The following is a 20480-nucleotide window of genomic DNA, read 5'->3' as shown; positions in this document are numbered from 1 at the left end:
AGGACTGGTCAAGATGACACCTGGGAAAGTTTGGGACAAATGAGGCACTTCCCAGGGAGCATCAGCGTGGGAAGCACTGCCCTGAGCAGCTCCCTGCCCTCCTCTCTGGGGCTGAGGGGCAGCTGGCCTCACATCAGTTTATGGCAGGCCTTGTCACCCTTCCAAAAGAACTGAACATCTGGGACACAAACAGATGCTTCAATTTGGGCAACACCTGTAAATGTTGTCCCACACGACCCTCAGGTACCTTCCAGCTCCGTGTGCCTGTTTTCTTTGGTTCATTATAACAGCAATTTAATATAATTAAACAGGAAGTGATCGTCCCCTGGAGGAGCTCCTGGGCACCAGGTGTGATCAATTCTGCCTCAGCAGACAAGATTCCTGCCCCCTCCCTTCAGACCATACCTTTGATGGGTGAGGGAGGGAGCTTGCTTCCCTCAGCTCCCTGGAGGCCTGAATATCCCTGAAGGCAAATCAATTTATATCATCTGCTGCTCCAGGATCTGCTGCATGGAAATGTGGACCAGGGCTTCCACATGCTTCAGCTGACTGGCAGGAGCCAGTGCTAAAATAACACATTTCCAGGGAAAGAGCTCCCTTTGGCAGGTGGAATTAAGCAATTTCCCTTTTACAGGTAGGTGCAGGTGGTAGGTACAAGCAGTTTGCTCAGGGAGGGCCCATAGATCATGTTTAGGTGCCAGTTCCAAAGAACAGAAAAGGAACAGATCATTTTTAGGTGCCAGCTCCAAAGAACAGAACCCTTCCTGTTGCCCAAGGGCTTCCAAGTATTTCCCAGGCCTGTTCCATGTCTTACATACCACCACACCACAAAGAACATTTTCTTACTAAATTAACCCACAGCAAAGTAATCTCTCTGGAAAACTTATGATATACTAATATACATACAACTTGTAAGCCACTGAGGAATAATGCAAATACATCTGGTTCCCGATGACAGAAATTATTTCACCTACAAAGTGATCACTCAAGCTGTTAGTTACTTAATTTGTTTTTAGAGAACAATTTTCCAACTTCAGAGAAGTATATCATGCTTCCCTCTATGCTGGAGCATGGAAATAGGAATACAGATGGACTGCTGGTTTCTCACACATATTGCATTTGTTTTGGAAAGAAAATAGAGAATGCCCTTGGGGTTGAAATTCACAGGTAAATGGCTTCACATTTTAACATATAATGTTCACTTTTATTATTCCTGTGATTAAAACCACCATTAAAGCCACTGACTGGATACATTTAGAACCCAGACAGCACTCTAATCTGTATATTGCACAATGAGACACATTAAAATAAAAATAACAATGCAACACACCTTTGCAGAGCACAAGGCATAACTGAAAGATCTGACACAGGGACAGATCTAACAAATTACACAGCAAGCAACAGCCTCAAAATCAGGAAGAAAAGGAAATGGTAGAAGCAAATAGCAAAATATAATGAGGAAGCAAGAGGGCCCCAAGCTGTCTGGAGTGGCTGTATGTCCTGAGAGAAGCTGACAGGAGCCCCAGCCCATCGCCACAGTGCCTGCCATCAGCAAACCATCACCCATCCTCTGCCTCCACGAGTTCCTGGGCTAGAAAACATCACTGTGCATTCAGTGTGTAAATGTTTTCATCAGGATATTTTAACCTAGTGATCCAATCTGAGTTAGAGGGGAGCACTACCCATTCACTAGTGTGGACAGGGACCCAAGCACAGCCCTTGGGAGCTCCTCTCTGCTGCAGGACACTGCTCACAAACCTCAGAGCATCGATGTGAGCAGTTTATGGCAGACACTGACTCTGAGGAGTGAGCTCTGTCACTCACATGAGCCTTTCTGCTCCTGGGAACACCCACCCCAGTGCTGTCAGCTGCATGGTCACTGAGTGTGCACGGTCACTGTGTGGGCATGGTCACTGTGTGTGCACAGTCACTGAGTGTGCACGGTCACCGTGTGTGCATGGTCACTGAGTGTGCATGGTCACTGTGTGTGCACGGTCAGTGTGTGTGCAGGGTCACAGTGTGTGCACAGTCACCGTGTGTGCACAGTCACCGTGTGTGCATGGTCACTGTGTGTGCATGGACCATGGGATTGTCCTTCCTGAACCACAGTGTGTGTGCAGGGTCACTGAGTGTGCATGGTCACTGTGTGTGCATGGTCACCGTGTGTGCACGGTCACTGTGTGTGCACGGTCACTGTGTGTGCATGGTCACTGTGTGTGCATGGTCACTGAGTGTGCATGGTCACTGAGTGTGCACGGTCACTGTGTGTGCATGGTCACTGTGTGTGCATGGTCAGTGAGTGTGCACGGTCACTGTGTGTGCACGGTCACTGTGTGTGCATGGTCACTGAGTGTGCACGGTCACTGTGTGTGCACGGTCACTGTGTGTGCACGGTCACTGTGTGGGCATGGTCACTGTGTGTGCACGGTCACTGTGTGTGCAGGGTCACTGTGTGTGCACGGTCACCGTGTGTGCACCGTCACTGTGTGTGCACGGTCACTGTGTGTGCATGGTCAGTGAGTGTGCACCGTCACTGAGTGTGCACGGTCACTGTGTGTGCATGGTCAGTGAGTGTGCACGGTCACTGTGTGTGCACGGTCACTGAGTGTGCACGGTCACTGTGCACCTGTTTCATTTGCAGCCACAAAGCAGCAGCCAGAGGAAGCAAGGCTGAACACCAGAGGCAAATTCATCATCATAGTGCAGATGGAAAACACCTACCAGGTCACAGGCTGTCCTTCCTTCCCTCAGATAAATCCCTAAAATAGATCTTAAGTAGTACTAAATGCACTCCAGGTGAAAGTGAAGTGGGCATGGTTAGTTTCCAACAGGGGGAGCAGGTATTTGGAGGTGGGTGTCTGAAGTCTGTGTAAGTGTTTTGAAATATGCCAGCACTGCTGTGGAAACCCACACAAGCTGGTTATTTACATCTATTCAAGAGGACACAGAGCTTGGCTAGTTTAAACAAAGCATTTTGTGTGCTGCAGCACTATGGCCTAATATAAATTGCTAGTTTTCTGTTGCTTTTAGACTTTCTGCCTGTCTGCTTCTGGATGAAAGCCAGTTTTGAATAGATGCATTTAGTCACCATAAACAGCCTATTTCAAGAGGGTGAGAGAGGCAGTAGGAGCAAGAATGGGATTTGCATTCTTATCAAGAGATTAAAAAAGTGAATAAAACCACTTGGATGTTGGTTCTGTCTGCACTGAAATAAATCCAGGAGCTGTCAATTTAGCTGGGGGATGGACGTGAGAAATCTTATCCCCCGTGGAGTTCTTTGTGAAAATTTCTGTAATTTCATAGAGATTTTCTTTTTACTGGGAGGTTAGAGAGTGAGGGATCAAATTCAGAAAAAGCCTTTGAGGAATCTCAGTGCTAGAGAATTGCTTTAGTTTTTTTCCTCTGTAACAGGCTCTTTTTGGAGTGTGAACTCTGAATCACCCATGTTTGTCACTCTAAAGCCTCTCAGCTCTAAAGGATGCTGAGCTCTGGCAATGCTGGTGGATGTTTTGTTGCATCTAGCCTGATGCTAGGTGGTTCAGGGCTGTTTCTGTGGAGACAGGCTGTATTTCAGGAGCTGTGGGCTAACCAGGAATAACCTGCTGCAGTCAGTAGCATTGCTCTGACTCATCTGAGTTCTCCTCAGGCCCCACTACCCATCTTCCATGAAGATGGAGTTGGTGCTTCCCACTCTTTCTGCTTTGTCTGACTGAATAGAGAGGATCAGGGCTTCAGGGGAAGGTCTGTTTATATTTAGGCAATTCATCAGCCTTGTGGCTGGGATAATGGTTACATCCAATGGGCCAAATGTACCATCTTTGCTCCTCTCAACAAGGAGATAACAGAGGCACCTGGGTGTGCAGCATTATAAATATAAGCACAGCAAGTTGTTCCACAGCAGGAGGAAGTGGCATGTGGGACATATAAATATGCTAAAGGAAAGGCAATCTGGTGTTATGGTCTCAAGTAGCACATACCTTTCCAGCATCTCTTGCTGGAGCTCCTACTAGACGACCATATCCTGACTCTGCTGAATTTTGGACTCTGGCACATGCTGACATCTGCAGAACAGCTTGAATGGAGCTGTCTGAATTATTTCTGGAGCCTTTTTTCCAGAAAGTAAGACTAAAGTCGATCCAAATGAAACAGCATTTCTAGCTATAAAAATGCTTTTGAAGATAAAGACAACCAGATCCACTTTGTTTCATGCAACAAATTGAACCAGAGCATGCCTGTGTTTGATCTGAGGGTTTCCTCATGGCATTTGGCTCAAAGAGCTGGTACCCAAATTCCATTCTTTTCCCTTCCCTTGAGAAGCACAAAATGGAACAGATATCATCTGTGCTCCTCAGGGACACACAGCCAGCACATCTGGCTCCAAAACCCTTTGGCTTTGGAGGCTGAGCAAGGCAGATGGCTGAAACCCTCCAAGGTAAGCCCTACCTGCTGTCTTTTGCAGCCACAAGATGTTCTAAACCAACGCAGGGTTAATAAAAATGCAAGAATAGACTGAAATCAGGGAGCTGACTAGCTGTTTTCTTTCATGTTTGGCACCATTTTGCACCAGGGATCAAGAGTTCCAGTCACAGATGATTCATCAGACACCAATTCCTGGGACACTCCTAGCAAGTACACAAAACCTGATCATGTATTCTGGTCAGGAACTTTGTGAAACACCTCCAGGTTTAAGCAGCAGAGGCAAGTGTGCACAGTAAAGTCTTTTTTCACAGCTGATGAGTTTAAAATAGAAACCCAGCTGCTGGCATCACATACCTGGTACTGAGGGAAAAGGAGGATTTGAGTCTGATGGAAGCTTTAGAAACAAAAGGGATAAGAAAATGAGCCCTTGCAAAAGGGGGGTTATATGAACATCTGTCTTTATCTGATTGGGGCATTCTGCCCTGAGCAGAATTGTGAGAAGGGAGACCACAGAATCTTCCAGAAACCTCCCTCCTTCCACAGTGCTCCCAGCTAAGTATGAGCCCCATTATTTGTTTCTTTGCAAGGAACCTACAGATTCCCTGATATCAACATCAGGAAATAATTATGTCCTTAATTAACCACCTCAGCTTTTCAATTACACCAAAAGGAAACAGTTACCTAAAGAACTGTGAACAAGGGTTCACAATAACCAGAGGAGAAATCTCAGATGGCTCTCTTGGGAAGGAAACAAATGATACAACAGTAAATTAAAAAAGCACAATAAGGCCACCTAAGAATGCTTTAGAACCAAGTAAATCTCAGTTTGTACACTAGATCAGATTTGCTTAATGCACATATCCCTAGATTATATTTCCTTTATAATCTGGATGATTATTTTAAACAGATACATTGCTGTCTGCACAGTTAATGACCTTATGAAAAGTGATAGCATTTCAATCAATACACAAGAGATCTCCCTCCCCTTGTCAAGTAAAAAGTAGACATTTCCAAGACAAGAAGTTGTGGATTGCTTCAAAGCTATGTTTTTCCAGTCCTGCTATAAGAAGTGAGGGCTTGAAGGCAGAAAAGGGAAAATCTTATATTCTCTTCCTCACCTCTGCTGGTATGCAGAATAAGGATTTAGCAGCCAAGTATCTCTGTGGTTCAGACACAAATAAGACTGATCACATTAGATAGATCACCTCTCCAGTGACAGCCATGCCCAGCAGACCCTCTGCTGACCTTCACTGAGCTGCCCCAGGTGCTCTGGACTCTCCTAAAGCATCCCCCCTCCCCTGCAATGAATGCTGGATATCTGAAGGCAGCAGGGATGGGGAGCCCAGCACACAGAAACACCAAAGCCTGCCCTCCTGCCTGGTAGCATCATAGGAAACCACAGCACCCCTCCTTCAGGGATATCAACCCCCTCAAAATGGGTGGGGATCTGCACAGAGAAACCAAAACCACGATGAAGTACTTACAATATCCTCTGATGGTTTTTTTGCCTAAATTGATGCATTCACAGAACAGATGTTTGACATAAAAACTGGTTTTGTTTTTAATTGGAGGAGATTATTTAAACTATGTCTAAGCCATATGGTCCTGTAAGCCTGACTCCCCTCTGCCATTGCTGGAGAGACCAGCTTGGCATCCCTCTCTGTTTCTAAGTAATTTCCTCTTTATAGATTTAATAGCTGCTATTTTTTTTCCTTATTATTGGTCCCTAGGTCCCATTGCTATAAATCAGAGCCCCAGGCCCAACACTGATTCAAAGGTGGATTTGGACAAGCTGCTTTGCATGATTTTCAGTACTAGCTTGGTTTACTAGAACATAAATGGAAATGCAGATGTGAACACAGAAAATGCATTGGGGGGAATGGTGACAGTGAGTGGTGCTCATCTCTAAGCTACTAAAGGAAGACCTGGTTCTGGCTGGCATATTGTCCTGCCCCTTTTCCCCTTGCAAGTGTCACACTGAAGACAGTAAATTTTCAGAGAGATGTAGTACACACTAGAAAAACCACACGTTACCAAATGACTGATAGAAGATGCTGAGTGCCAGACAGGCTTCAGGCTGAAAGAATGTGTGATTGCTGAGGGCATCCTAATGATCTGCTTCAGCTCAATCTTCCCATTAATCATCACATAAAACCAGGCCATTGCTGCTGCAGATAGGCTGCAGGGCTGAACTCTGCTTGAAGCAAAGCCAGCTGTGAGTGGGAGAGTTTGCAAAACTGTTGTATACCAATACCCTCAGATGCTGTTTGGCACTGAGGAAAACAGAACTTGGGAGAGATGATCACTTGTGTTGCAGTCCTCCCTACTGCTTGCCTTGCCCACTGCACCCTCTGAGCCTTTCCAGCATTGCTGCAGGATCTTCAGCCCACGATGGGTTGCAGCTTGATTCCCAACAGTTAAACCCTGGGGTTTTCACTCCTTTTTCCATAATACTGCCATTTACTTGAGGTGACCTCATTTGCCAAGTGATGTAACAGTGTGCACCATCGAGCCTGGCACGTCGAAGCAGATGTTTCAGTGGACACAGAAACAGTATTATGAAATGAAAATATTGTCTAAAACCTGAGCAGCACCAGAGATTACAATGGCCTCTATGAAGATGAGCTTACCTAAAATAGCATTGAAAGGCCTTTGGCTGCAGTCATGTGCTTCCCTCCTAAAATGAAAGATTGTTGCTTGTACTACTGTAATGTGACTCCCAAAGGAACCAGCAGCTGCAGGTTTTGAATTTTATCATTTCTGGCCACTCTGTTTGACAGAGTTGACTGAAGCATGCTCAAAGGACACTCCTCCCATAAAATTTTCTTCTTTAACTCCAATAACAATAAATGGTTGAATACTTTTTTGTGTGTGTGTTTTGTTTTAGTTTCTAACAAGGTATTTCCTTGATATAACAAGGTATTTCAAATCCAAAGAGTTTGATAGTTGAGCTCACTTGCTTTGTTTCAACTGAATAGAAATGCTCATTGAGTCTGCCATGTCATATTATCAGGGAGGGCTAAATATGAATCAATGAAATTCAGCACAAACAAGTAGAATATTGAGAGGAGCCTGAAAGAATTTGCTAGGTTCATTTATCAAAGGTTGAGCAGAATAATAAGGTCTATTGATAAGCACATTCCCAGCCCCTGCTTAATTTCTTTCTCTGAAGACACTTCCAATAAAATTCTCTGGCTTGTGCAATCACTGTTACATGTAAATTGTTCCCGGATGAATACATTCATTTCTGTTCTTCCTACACTCAATTCAGCCAATATGGAAACCTCAATTTTCACAGAGAGAGATCTGTGCTTATCCACAACACTTATACATGTGCTCTTTTCTTCCCTAAAACCACATTTCTCTTTTTGTGCTCAATGCATGCAGAGGAAGGTGATATGACCTGAGCTTAAAACATCCTCAGGGTATTTGACAGGGTGTAATGCAAGGAGAAACAAAAGATTTTGGTAGCAGAGTGTAACATTTTCAGCCTGAGATCCAAGTACACTTAATGTTTGTCAATAGCACATCCAGGGTGTCCCAAACCATGGGGAGGACACATCCAGGGCAGCTCAGTCACAGAGCTGCTGCTGGGAAGGGACAGAGCCTGAAGTCAGTGAAATTCAATGTGAATTGGACACTGCTTCCTTTGGGTTTCTTTTGCAAATCCTCGACTAAATCTCCATCTTATCCTTACTTGGCAGATATAAAGATATGTGCTCGGAGGAACCACATTTAATTTTTTGCTAGCTACTGGGAAAAAAGATAAACTATTAGAAATTCTCTCTCGGAAAGACAGTGAATCCATTGCATTTGACAGCTCTGAGTTAGTTTATTTCAATTCCCCTACACAACTTTAATTCACTTTGAGATCAAGTTCTTGAGTTGAATACTGGGGAATCTTAAAATTAAGGATAAAAACCTATTAACCTTTGTTGCTCTTGCTTTAACTCCACTTCTTATCACTCTTACATTGACAGCCTGCCTGCCATGCTTGTACCTGTAGCAATTAACATGGCATTATCTCACCTACTTAACCTGAATATACAACAGGGCACTTCCTTGGCTGAATATTTCCTTTTTCAGTCACAGAATTACACTCCCTTAACAAATTCTGTTTTATGAATTCAGTATTACTTCATCTCTGCTAGAAGACTTTTGGCATAAACATCTGTTTCCTTTCATAAAATAAGAATGATAAATAATAAGTAAGCAATTTCCTCTATCACAGGCAATACAGTAGCAGAGCTGTGTGTTCAAACCTCATGAATCCCCACCCATTCCAAAGAAGAAACTGCTGAAATGCTCTGTTTGCCAGAATGAGTCCTACGTGGAGGGAAAACAGGCTTGAAGTAGAAGAGAATGAATTAGCCTTTACTGCATGAAATAGGAATTTATTGTTGCATTGCCACACCTAAAAATATGGTTATGAGGTGGTGGCTCTTTCAATGACAAATTTCTGCAAGAAAACAATGAAAACACAATATAAATCATCTTTCCTTCTCAGAATTCACAAGGCCTTAGTAAGCAGGGACCCTATTAAGGGCATGTGCTTATCACAGCCTGCACTGCTTCCTTCTCTTCTTTCTGGGTCCCCTTTCTGTCCCTCCAACCAAAAAGGGACCCTTTATCACACTGCTCTGTACTGTACCATAACTAATGCCTGGGTTGATCCAAGGTGCAGATAAATGAATTTGCCTCTCTCCTGTATCAAAGGCATTTTTGTCAGCAATATGCACCATTGAGGCATGGGAAAAAAAAAAACAAAGAGAGTTTGAAAAGATTCTGAAAAGGCCCTGCAGAAAACAGAGAGAAAACTCAGGGGACACAGTACTCAGAGGCAGGAGCACTCTTGGCAGGCAGTCAGAGGGTTTGGTCAGTGGCACATCAGTGCCCAGCAGCAGCAGCAATCTCCTTCCTCCCCTGCTGAGCTGAGGGGTCCTGGGCTGCCCAGGGACAGCCTTTCCCACTGCCCTGCTCCCCACACAGGGCACGGCCAGCGGGGACACCTGCAGCTGGCTGAGACATGTGCCAGTGTCTGAGAGTGGCCCCTTCCCTGGGGGTCAGGCAACCCATCAGCGGGATGAGAATTTAGGAAGATTCTTATTTCAAAATGTCTGTAATACGTTTTTCTAGCCTTCCAGTGAGAAAGTCACAAATAAAATTGAATGATACTACAGAGACTTTAGATCACACCAAATACCTTTCTGTCAGGCTGAAATCACCAGCAATGAGTGTAAAGAAAAAATATAGATGAATGTACAACATTTTCCAAACTGAAGCCAAAGAGAATTATAGTCCTTCACAGATATCTCCAGAGAATTTACACGTACCACAATGGCAACAATACTAATGTGGCTAAACCTTATTTCTTTCATATGAAGGACAATTTCATCTTCCACAGAAAGCACTGTTTATTGCCCAGTTTTAGTTTTTCTACCTCCTTGAAACTTGGCAGCCATTTGACATCATCTATCTCCATTAAGATACCATGGGTCATCAATATTGCCTATTTGGACAATTATAATCCCAGACAGTTCCTTTGCAAAAATTTCTACAACTCACTGGCACCATTATATACAGTTGGGTTCTAATTGTACAATAAATGTCATTTATATTGGATGACTGCATTTTCTTTTCTGATCACTTTATGTCATTTTATGCCACTCTTTTTCTCAGTCCTAATTCTACTTTGCAACCCGATATAATTTGACTCATCACCCCTGTAATAGATCTACTTCTCCTCTTTCAAGCTATATAATAGGAAATATTCTGTATCATCCATAGTGGTTAGCAACAACAAGGGCTCACTTTAAGGGAATTATCATGTGTTACCATAGACAAGAAATGCCACTAATGTAAATTCATGTTCTAGCCATAGTAACAAAGCCTGCATCACTGCTGACACAGTGCAACACTTTAACTGATTCAAAGTCTCCTGCAAACGAAATTTCTGTGGTTTTGTTGGTAAATGTGAATAGTGCAGAAAAGATGGACTGCTCTCCCTGTTTACATACTTTTCTCATTAAAAGAAGTAAGCTTATTTCTAAGAAATTGTTAGAGCATTTTTTGATTACTAAAACTGAGAAGGTGGTCACACAAGCAACACTGAAGGAAGCAAAAAAGTGATCTAATCTCTCTTTACAAAAGAAAAAGTAGTCAGTCAACAACACTAAACACAGAAGCAGGAGAATGGTCATTCCAAAAATGGGCTACAGTGTAATGCTATACATGTACAGCTATAGATCTGGCATAGTAAATTTGGGTTTCTCTTTTTATAGAAATGTTTCTAAAAAACTCCTTTGGTAAACACCAGCAGAGCCTTTACTCCCAAGCACAGCAAAAACACTGAAGGAATTTGGTGCTGTTCTTTTGAAGCACAAGTCTGCTCTCCTCACCCTCTAAAAGGATACCCAAAACAGAAGGGAATGAATGGCACTGCTTGAGCAAATGCCTTTTAGCAGGATTTCTCAGTGAGTGAAAGCTCCAGCACCACCTGCTCATGGTCAGAATCTGCTACAGCCCACGAAAATTGCCTTGGGACTTGAAAATAACACTTTTTAAACCTTCACCAAAGTCGTTTAGAGTCAGGGACAGAAAATGTAAGAGCCAACATACCTTCCCCTCAGCAGTTCAACAGGTGTGTGCTACATTAACTAACCCAGTCTCTGAGCACTGCCACCCTGACGTCATTGTTACTGGGTTGACAAAAGGTTTCCATGACAAACTAGAAAGCTGATCTGTTATCTCCTCTTTGGAGGAAATTGAAATGCCCTCTCTCCCATATTCTGCTAGACCCACCCATCTTGTTTTTGGCACGCAGCAGAGAGTGAGCTTCTGTGATTGATTTAGATTTCCCTCTGCTCTGAAACAGAGAAACCAACTTGTTTGTTGTTTTTCCCCTAACTTAAACTAGAGGGTGTCACCCTCATCCCATTGCAATCCCAACCACCTGACCCACAGCACAATCTTCTTTGTAGGCATGTTGACTACCATGCTCAAAAAGAGAACAGATAACACTGAAAGAGGAAAAACTTTAAAATAACGCACTAAAAACATTATTAAGACATTTGATTCTCTTCTTGGCTATAATTTATTGCCTCTACTAGCAGGCATGACCCATAATAGTTAGCAGATGTTTGAAACATCTCGTTTTGAACTTTGCCTAGGATTAAAAGAGATGTTGTAGAATTTAAACAGCAGCTGCAGAATAAAATAAGGTTGCCTTTCTTAATGTGACAGAAATGTTCATCCTAGCCTAAAACAAGGATGACTGGTTTATGTTCTGTAAATACTGAGGAAGCAAAATTTCTGTGCACAGACACCCACACATTATAAATTTTATAGGTGTCTAATTTGCAGCAGTTGACATGAAATAACCCCAGTGGAAAAGGCTGGCCCAGCTGCCTGAATGCCTCTTAGGTTTTTGCTACAAAACCTGCAGCTCTGCACAAACAGGAGAACAATGGACTATTTTGGCCACAAACATCAGGTTAGCAAATTTGGTGATACAAATTTATTTATTATCATCATTACTATTCTCACAGCATCAAGGGAGAAGCCAGCAATCCTCAAAGAGCATGTCCTGAATATGGAAATGAACCCAAACAATCTACAGGGAGCAATAAAATGCACTTCCCAACAGCTGTGCAATCCCATCAGCCTTTCTACCATGCTGGCCCAGCAGGGTTCCTACCCTGTGCAGCAATGCAAAGGCACCCTTTGTTTAAGTAGTGAGATTGATGCTAAATTCAACCTCGTGGAAATAGTCCCTGTGGATCCTCCAGGGCTACTGATTCCCCTGCCTCTTGTTCTTACATGATTAGACTTCAGGCAAAAGGTAACTAATTCACTGACACAGATGGCTAAGCTTCTGAACTGAGGAAGTTAACATACAAACAGCTAATTTAAAAACAAGTTTAGATTTCAAAATGAATTCTTGTTCCCTTTCAGACTGCATACATTTCTTCTTTGCTTGACACTTAAACATTTTTCATTAATTCCCATACTTGCAGGTTTCTCAATGTTTGCAAACAGAGATCTGGTATGGCAGACATAAGATCTGAAACAGGTTTTGAAAGACCTGCTGTAGTGAATAAAGATGTGCCTAGCCTTAATGCATCTGGTTTGAGTTAATATTTGTATCCCCTCAGAATACACAAGATTTTTCCTAAGCTAGGCTTTTCCTACTACACATGTTTTAGTAACATGAGGTTGTAATATACTGCTCTCAAACAGATGTGCTTCTGGAGGTTATCCCAAGGAGAACTGCTCACCTTTGGAGGGAGGCAAAGTCTAAACCAAGATTGTTCTATTGTTTTTGGGGAAGACAAAATGCCTTGATTCCCATTAAGATTACTTTAAATCCTGCTGCATGACAGCTGCTTACAACTAATGTGGCATGTAATATTAAAGATGTTATTGCTGAACATGAAAATAGCTAACACTTTTGCAAATCTAATTAACGTATTTAATTCATTGTCCCACTGTGGTTCACAACTCTAAAAGACCTTCAAACCAGTGCAGGACTTAAAAAAATATACTTAACCAAAATCTGTTCTTGTTGAGCAGAACTCAGCATATGCTTAACATCAAGGGCATGTGTTTAATGGGCTCATGAAACACGTCCTGGTTTATGGTTCTGCACAAGCAATTTGCAGCTCTGTTTTCATCTTCCTGACCATGGAATTACAACAGGCCAGCGGCAGGAACCAGAGCTTTGGCCTCCTCAAGGGCCCCACTGGGCTGAGGGAGCCCAGCACACAGCACCAGCCTGGGACATCCCAAACTGTGCCAGTCCCAGTGGGGAGCCCTGGTCAGGGTGTTGCATTTACAGCCAGAAAAACACCACAGCTAATTACACACCACTGCTATTTAGCATGAAGAAACTACCTGCTGGAAGAAGACCCTCAGGTGTTTTTACTGCAGATTTACTGTAACTCCACCACTCCCAGCAGGTGTCAACACTCCTGACTCGGAGAACACACCACCTGCATGTAGTTTTTATTTCATTACCATGATTTTCAGAAATATGCTCTATGGTGCTCAAAGCACAGTCATTAATCTTCAGTAATCTCTCTGAACAATTTCAACTTTTCTGAGCCTGAAGCCCTGTACAAAGCAGGGGCTGTATTGTCTGAGCATAGGATTTTATGCAAGGCAGTTGCCATGGCAATGTGACAGAAAGAGCATAACCCAAACAATATTTGAGCATCAAAGAATTCTAAGTGCAGGGAAAATTCAGAGCTAGATTCTATGTTAGAACTATAGGCTGTCCAAACTGCAGATTTTGAAGCTTAGGAAGACTGGATATTATGATAAGCTCTCTTGGGGATAGCTGTATTCCAGCAATGCATTATCACTGATCTGTTCCCATTATAATCCATCCATTTCACAGAAAACGACATGTTTTGTAGGGGAGTGGAAAAGCAATCTGAAAAGGAACAATTGCACATCTCAGCTTTGGGTAGAGAAAAGAGAAAAAGGGAAGAGGAAAAAAAAGGTTATAATCCAAGCTGTATTTCAATAGAAAGCCTGGCTGTTATAAAAATAATAATGGTCTTGGCTAGTCACTTGTTGTGAAATAATGAACCTTGTGCACCTTTATAATATTATTGCAGGCATTGTATAGAGCACCCTAATAAAAATGGATGGCTAACTAAATGAGAAAAGGCTGCTGCATTGTTTTATAAGGCAAGAATCCAATTCCAGAACACATAAATCGTAAACTCCACACCGAAGAGAGTTTATACCAAAAACACAACATAGCTTTATTGTTATTATTACCCTGTTGCTCTTGCATATGCTGCTACAAATGTGTTTTCAAAATAATTAAAATGCAAAAGCCTTAGCAACAGAGCAAACCATAATTGTGTCTCAGGAGTGCTGAGTGCCCCAAGCTGTTACAAACCTGCATCTAAGAAAGGTGCTGCTTTTATGTTCACGCGGATTGGTTTGCCACTTAAAAATGGGAACATACAGATATGGAAGGTGAAAAAACCTAGCAGAAGGCCTGGGACATAGATGATCTTTGTTCTAATTCTCTCTTTCTTGTCCAATGTTTAACTTGGATGACTCTACTCTGCTATATCTTCTGAGTCACAGAAACAGGGATAGTGCCAGTCATATTCTCATGAGACTGAGAACAAGCTTGCATTTAACTAATGGTTATTTTTTGAAAGAAGCATGCTTTTTGGATTAGCACATTTGTAGCAAGGGAAAAGCCACCTCAGTGCTGGGCTCTTCAACACCACTGCTGGCCCCTGAGCCTAAAGAGGATTGGTGTCCTTCCCTCCACGACAGTGAGATCTGCAGTTTTTAGGACTGGTCCTGTTTACCTATGGAAAGCCAGCCAAGTTATTTCTACCAGCAGCCTGTTCCTTTTGCTACTGACTGCACATCCAGCTGCAGGCATTAGTGACATACTTTTAATTTTTTTGGCTTCTCCTGCATAACTAGCAGTCCCTAAGGAGCAGACCCAGCCCAGGCCAGCTTCCCACAGAGCTGGGCTGTGTGGACAGACTCCAGCTACAGTGGAAGCTTCTCTTGAGGGTCAAGCATCCATGAGGTCTCTCAGCCATGTGTAGTGTCCAGTAATGTGTGTGTCCATAAATACATGTGTTCATACTACTGCATTTCTTCTAATCAGAGCAAATTATTGGTTGCTCTCCTGAGCCTTATGTGGATTTCCACAGCAAAGACTGTTGAGATCAGAAGCTTCTGCCAAGTTGCTTAAAATTTGTTCAACGGGTATAAAAGTTGTCAGAGGGCAGAGCACAAACAGATGTGGAAAACATGAAAGAAAATGTTGCTTTCTTATAAAACTAGGTTAAAAAATTTCTCCTATCATAAAGGTAAGGATAAGTCTCTCCAGGATTTCTCTACAAAATTGCCTGCCCTATAATAATTCTATTTTATATGTATCTGTCAACTAGCCAGGTTTCCATCGTTTAATACATCACATGTTTATTTTCTATTGTTCTCCTCAGTTAATAAAAATATCACATGGCCCAAATCAAATGCCTACAAAAGTCTATCACTATTTCCTCTATTAGCTGAATTATAAACTCATAAAAATATCAAGCTAGTTTAATTTTATTTTCTATAAACAGGTGCTAACTTGCATTACTTATACGAACAGGGTTTAATACATCATTAACTCTGCTCTTTATTTGTCATTTCACTGTTGTTCCTAGAGAAAATATACCAGGTTTGCAATTCAGTGGTATTAACTACAAATGAGGCAGCAGATTTTGAAAACTGCAATTTTTTCAGCTGACAGGTGAGGTGGAATATCTGACACGAATCCTCTCACTGTTTTTATTTTAGGTTAAATACAATTTCTGAAAGTTTCTCAGGATGTTTTGTATTATTTATATCTCATGTAGGAACACAGATAGCCATGTCACTAGAAACCATACCAGCTTTGCTGCTGTAGCTTAGACGTTCTTGTAGCATAAGAGACCCTGCTATGGAAACCTGAACAGATCTGGAAAGCAGCTCCCTAATGGACATGTTAATTAACATGAGCCCTTGTCCTGTTCCTCCTGGACAGAACCAAACTGTCCCATTTCATTTACAGCTTTAAAAGCTGTCTTGCAACAGAGATCAAGGATCACTTGTTCCTGAGAGCTGAACTGCACTTTAATGTTAGCCCTGAACCCCAGAGACTGGAAATGACTCAGGGTGGGTATAATCTGCAGTTGCTCAATGCCAGGACATTAAATCAGGTGTAGGTGTATGTCTGATTGCTTGCAGGCTGCAGTTGTGCTCCTTTTTCTGGGCCATGCTAGAAAACACCTGCAGAGCCCCAGGCTGCAGTGGTACCATCAGCATTGCTCAGCACAAACCATGTAGAGCTCTTTTCCTAGCTCCAGGATAAGCAACTTCCACTCACACACCACAGTAGTTCCTGAAGTGCCAATGAGGCAGGCCAGTCTATGGTATGATTGCTTATTTTATTGTATTAATTTCTGATTCACATTTATTTGGTTTTACTGTAACCAGTTCTCTGTGCATTTCAATGTTTAAAGCTGCTTCTTTCCCAATCCACTCCTGGCTGCCTCTGCAGTAATAACAAAGTGTGATCTTGGATAGTTTGGCATGTGATTAACAGCTGTTCAGATTGCCTTGGCAGTTTCAGAGTATACTAATTGGGTTAACAAGGTACTAAGTGCTCCAAGGTGTTATGAATATGTTGTAAAATCAAAAACTCTGCTGTCAAATGCATTCATTACTCACAGTCTGTAATTTGCTTGCAAGGAGCCTACTCCAAAAAGGCAATATTTCCAGCCATTTCTCCTACTCATCTGTGAAAGACATTAGCACACCAGCACCAAGAACACCTTTAACTGATACTGTCTCATTCCTAGAGAAGGAATCTCAGCCAACAGGCTCCTTGGTACCTTTGGAGAGTGTCAGATTCCTCCTCAGCTGCAGCCAACAACTGGGTCCCACCAGGCCCCTTGCCATGGGCTGCCCTCACCAGTCTCCTCCCAGAAAAGCAAAACCCAATAGGGCACCTGGACACAACCAGTCCCGATGGGGCATGGATCTGATCCCATCAGGTCCAAAGTCTGAAACACTGTCTGGGGCTGTTCCACATGCCTCACTTCCTGTTTTTTCCCCATCCCAGCCCCTAGGCTTTATTGCTGTTTCCATTCTCCCAGTCCCCACTATTTGCACCTGAGGCACCATGCCTCATTCCCACCTCCTGCTATCCAGGCACACTGCCTGACAGTGTTTCTGATTTTTGCAAAATAACAAGCTCAGCAATCAGAAAGGGCTTTCACAAGCACCCTGTGCTCTCCATTTCACAGGTAAGATCAGACCAATGACTCTACTGCTCAAGCCTACAGAACAGACAAGACAATCACAGTGTCATTTTTTCCCATTACCCCTTGTGCTGAAACATGCCCAATTTGTCCACTGACATAAGAGACAGGTTCATGTGATTCCTTGTCCTGCTAGTTCTTTCCTAGTAAAGGTCATACCTCCTGATTTCATTTCTTTGGAACTGAGCAACTCATTCTTTACTGTCTTCCCTTTTCCTGTTCCTTTCCCAGTCCATTAACATGAAAGCCTCACCCAGCAGTGACATTAATTTCTGCTGTATCTGAAGTCAATGTAACACGATAAAACTTCTATCTTTGCTTGTATTTCAAGTTGACATTAATTTCTGCTGTATTTGAAGTCAATGTAATAAGATAAAACTTCTGTCTTTGCCTGATACAACTGAGACATACTAACATGAATAACTGGGCCAGTTATCCAGCCAGAACACTGGCTGAAATTAAAACTAGATGGTGGGACAAAAACACCTCCTCAACTAACCAGCATCAGTGAACAAAGTTCCTAGCAACATTGAGGTTGGCTTTAGATGTATGGAAAAATGAAAGATAGGAAACCTCATTTTTTCTTTAAAAAAACTAAAGATGGAATAAACCACTGCACACTATGCAGCAGGCAGGGGAATAACACATGAATAAGAGGAACAGGTAAGGAAATTATCACCTAGTCAAGAGTTTGTTTGCAAGGAGTGAATCAGCCAAGAACGCACGTTAGCGGAAGCTGGAAAGGTGTGCACAGAGGATGGCTTGTTCCAAGGAACAGCTGACTGTAAATGGAGCAGCTCTTCATGCAGCCAGCACTCCTCAATGGAAACAGGTGTGACAGCAGGATGGAAATGTTTAATCTTTGGGTCTAAAAACATGACTCCTCCTTGCTTGACTAAAAGCATTGACTAGCGTGGGCTCAAAGCCAATAGGAGGCTCATAACATTCTCTTGTTTCAAAGCAATAATCTGCTTGAGAGAGGAGACAGATTCAGGCCCCACTAAAATCAGTTCTCATGTGCTTAAAAGAGACAGGGTTTGGCCTGGAATTGGTTACCAAAAGTGGAGGTGGGAATGCACAGGTGGGATAGGCAGCTGAATGCAGACAGCTCATATGTGCATTCTAACACAACATTTCTAACAGGAGAGAATTCTATATTTGTTATATGCGGTTGAAGAAAAGAGAAACTGTCTTTTTTCTGCACCAAAAAAATCACTGGGACCAGTCACACAATGGAAACATGCTGACCCTCAAACAGCTCCTGAAATAATCACTAGCACATTGCACCAGCTCATAATGATAGGCAAAGAAAAAAATGTAGTATAGCAATCACATCTAAGCACAAAAGGTTCAAATCTGACTGATTTCAAAGGACAGTAACTATATGCCCAGCATGGAGCTTATATTGTGCTAAATCAAGGCTGCCATTCCCTCCCTCTGCCTGCTGCTCATGAAAGAGTTTGGTCACCTACCCTGTGTGGTGAGTCAAGGCTGTGCAATCCAAGCTGCTTCCAGTGACTTCTTTCCTCCTACTCAGCCACCAGAACCCCTGTAACATATCACAAGGCTGTGCAGGGGGAATGACTGCAGCTGGGTAATCTAACACTCCTACACTCCTAACCCCTTTAGCTACAGCAATTTAAAAGGAATGCTCACAATTTATTTAATCCTAAAATCCATCTTGTCACAAGAGTTAATAGCCAGATAATGCTATGCATAACATTCTAAGCATGGCGCCAGAAATATGAAAGCATTTAAATAAAAGAGTTTGCAGCAAACCTTCAAATCCAAGGTTCACTCATTAAAAAGCAAACCAATGTATTAATCTCCATTGCTGCATATTTTAAAGACATGAAAACCAGATCTAAGATGGATACAGAATATGAGACAGACCTCCCATGCAATTGAAGTCAGTTGCTCTCTTACAGCTTGTCAGCATATTTGTTAGGACAGGATTTACCATCAAAATACAATAAACAGCAAGTGAAACCCCTTCTGTTAGTGATGATAATGTGAAAATTGCAAAAACTCCTCTTAATTCTGCCATCATTCAGGGCTCATTTAAAACTCACTGAACTGCTAATAGCTACCATGATTTTATTTCATTTTCCTCAATCATACAGATGCTGTCTTGGGAAACTCAGGAACCCTTACTGTGCCCCATTATGAGTTTATCTTTACAATTAAAGTTGTTTCTCTTTGCCAGATTTATTTTCTCCTCTAGAGCACAAAGAAATTTAGCAGGAGAGACGCAATCTGTTGTGACAAAAATGCAAAGCTAGAAAAGTGTTCTAGCTCTTGCAATGGTATTTTTTATTGTTTCCCATGAGGGGAATTATCCCCATTAATGGTGATTGCAAATCCCTGTATACTGGGACATTAGCCTCCCTTATACTTGTTACTGAAATGAAAAGAGACAACTAAAATATTACAGAGCTGTTTTATAAAGCACTTATCCTATTAAGCCACTTAGCCATAGTCTTTACATAGGGATGGGATGCCCAGAAGAGTTCTTTGGGGAATTAATCAGTTATAACATTAAGAAAAGCAGACGAATGGTCTCATTCATTAGGATCAATTTCAGCAGTTACTGTATTGCCCTTATCAGCAAAATGCCAGGTTTGTGGATGCAAGTGCCACCTTTCAGATCTGTACCTGGGGAGCACATCCTGTGTGTCCTGAAATGCAGCAGTGCTGCTCTTTGTCTCTCACAGCAAGCAAGGACTTGGGAACCAGCAGATGGAAAATAAGTTGTATATTTGTTTAAAAGACATCCGCTTCAGCCCAGCTCTTACTTAAATATCTTATTCTTTTATCTCCCCCCTGACAGGGAAAGTGATTTGTTCCAAGGCTGGAGGCAAATCCTGCTCCTACTGAAACAAAACCCTGAGCAGCTGATCCTGAAAGGCTGGATGTGATGTGGATCTATGAGAGGCCCAGAGCCAGATATTCACCTGGTGAACAGTGAGGTGCTTTCCTTGACTTGAAATTAAACTCATTTACATATCACCCTGTTTCCTTCGCATTTCTTCAAAAGACCTACCTTTTGTGCCTTGCATCTCTGACCTGAGCAGCTGCCTAACCCAGTACAACAGCACTCACCATCCCTTCTTGCCCTTTGCAGTGCCACATAACTAATTGCACTTCAGTCTCAACAATTTTTTTTTTTTTTTGTGTGGAAACGAGCAGCCAAGTGCTCATAAATAACACATGGGCATCACACAAAGA

At 42.4% G+C, this 20480-nt stretch overlaps 1 protein-coding gene across 8 annotated transcripts in view; it reads right to left on the bottom strand.

The window, feature by feature from the left end:
• Positions 1 to 20480, bottom strand: part of KALRN (kalirin RhoGEF kinase) — a 462312-nt gene that overhangs the window by 95426 nt on the left and 346406 nt on the right. The window lies entirely within an intron of this gene.

This window comes from Melospiza georgiana, chromosome 7, assembly GCF_028018845.1.
Source record: "Melospiza georgiana isolate bMelGeo1 chromosome 7, bMelGeo1.pri, whole genome shotgun sequence".
Taxonomy (NCBI): domain Eukaryota; kingdom Metazoa; phylum Chordata; class Aves; order Passeriformes; family Passerellidae; genus Melospiza; species Melospiza georgiana.
The sequence above is the reverse complement of the archived record's forward strand: the minus strand, read 5'-3'. Positions and strand labels throughout refer to the sequence as shown.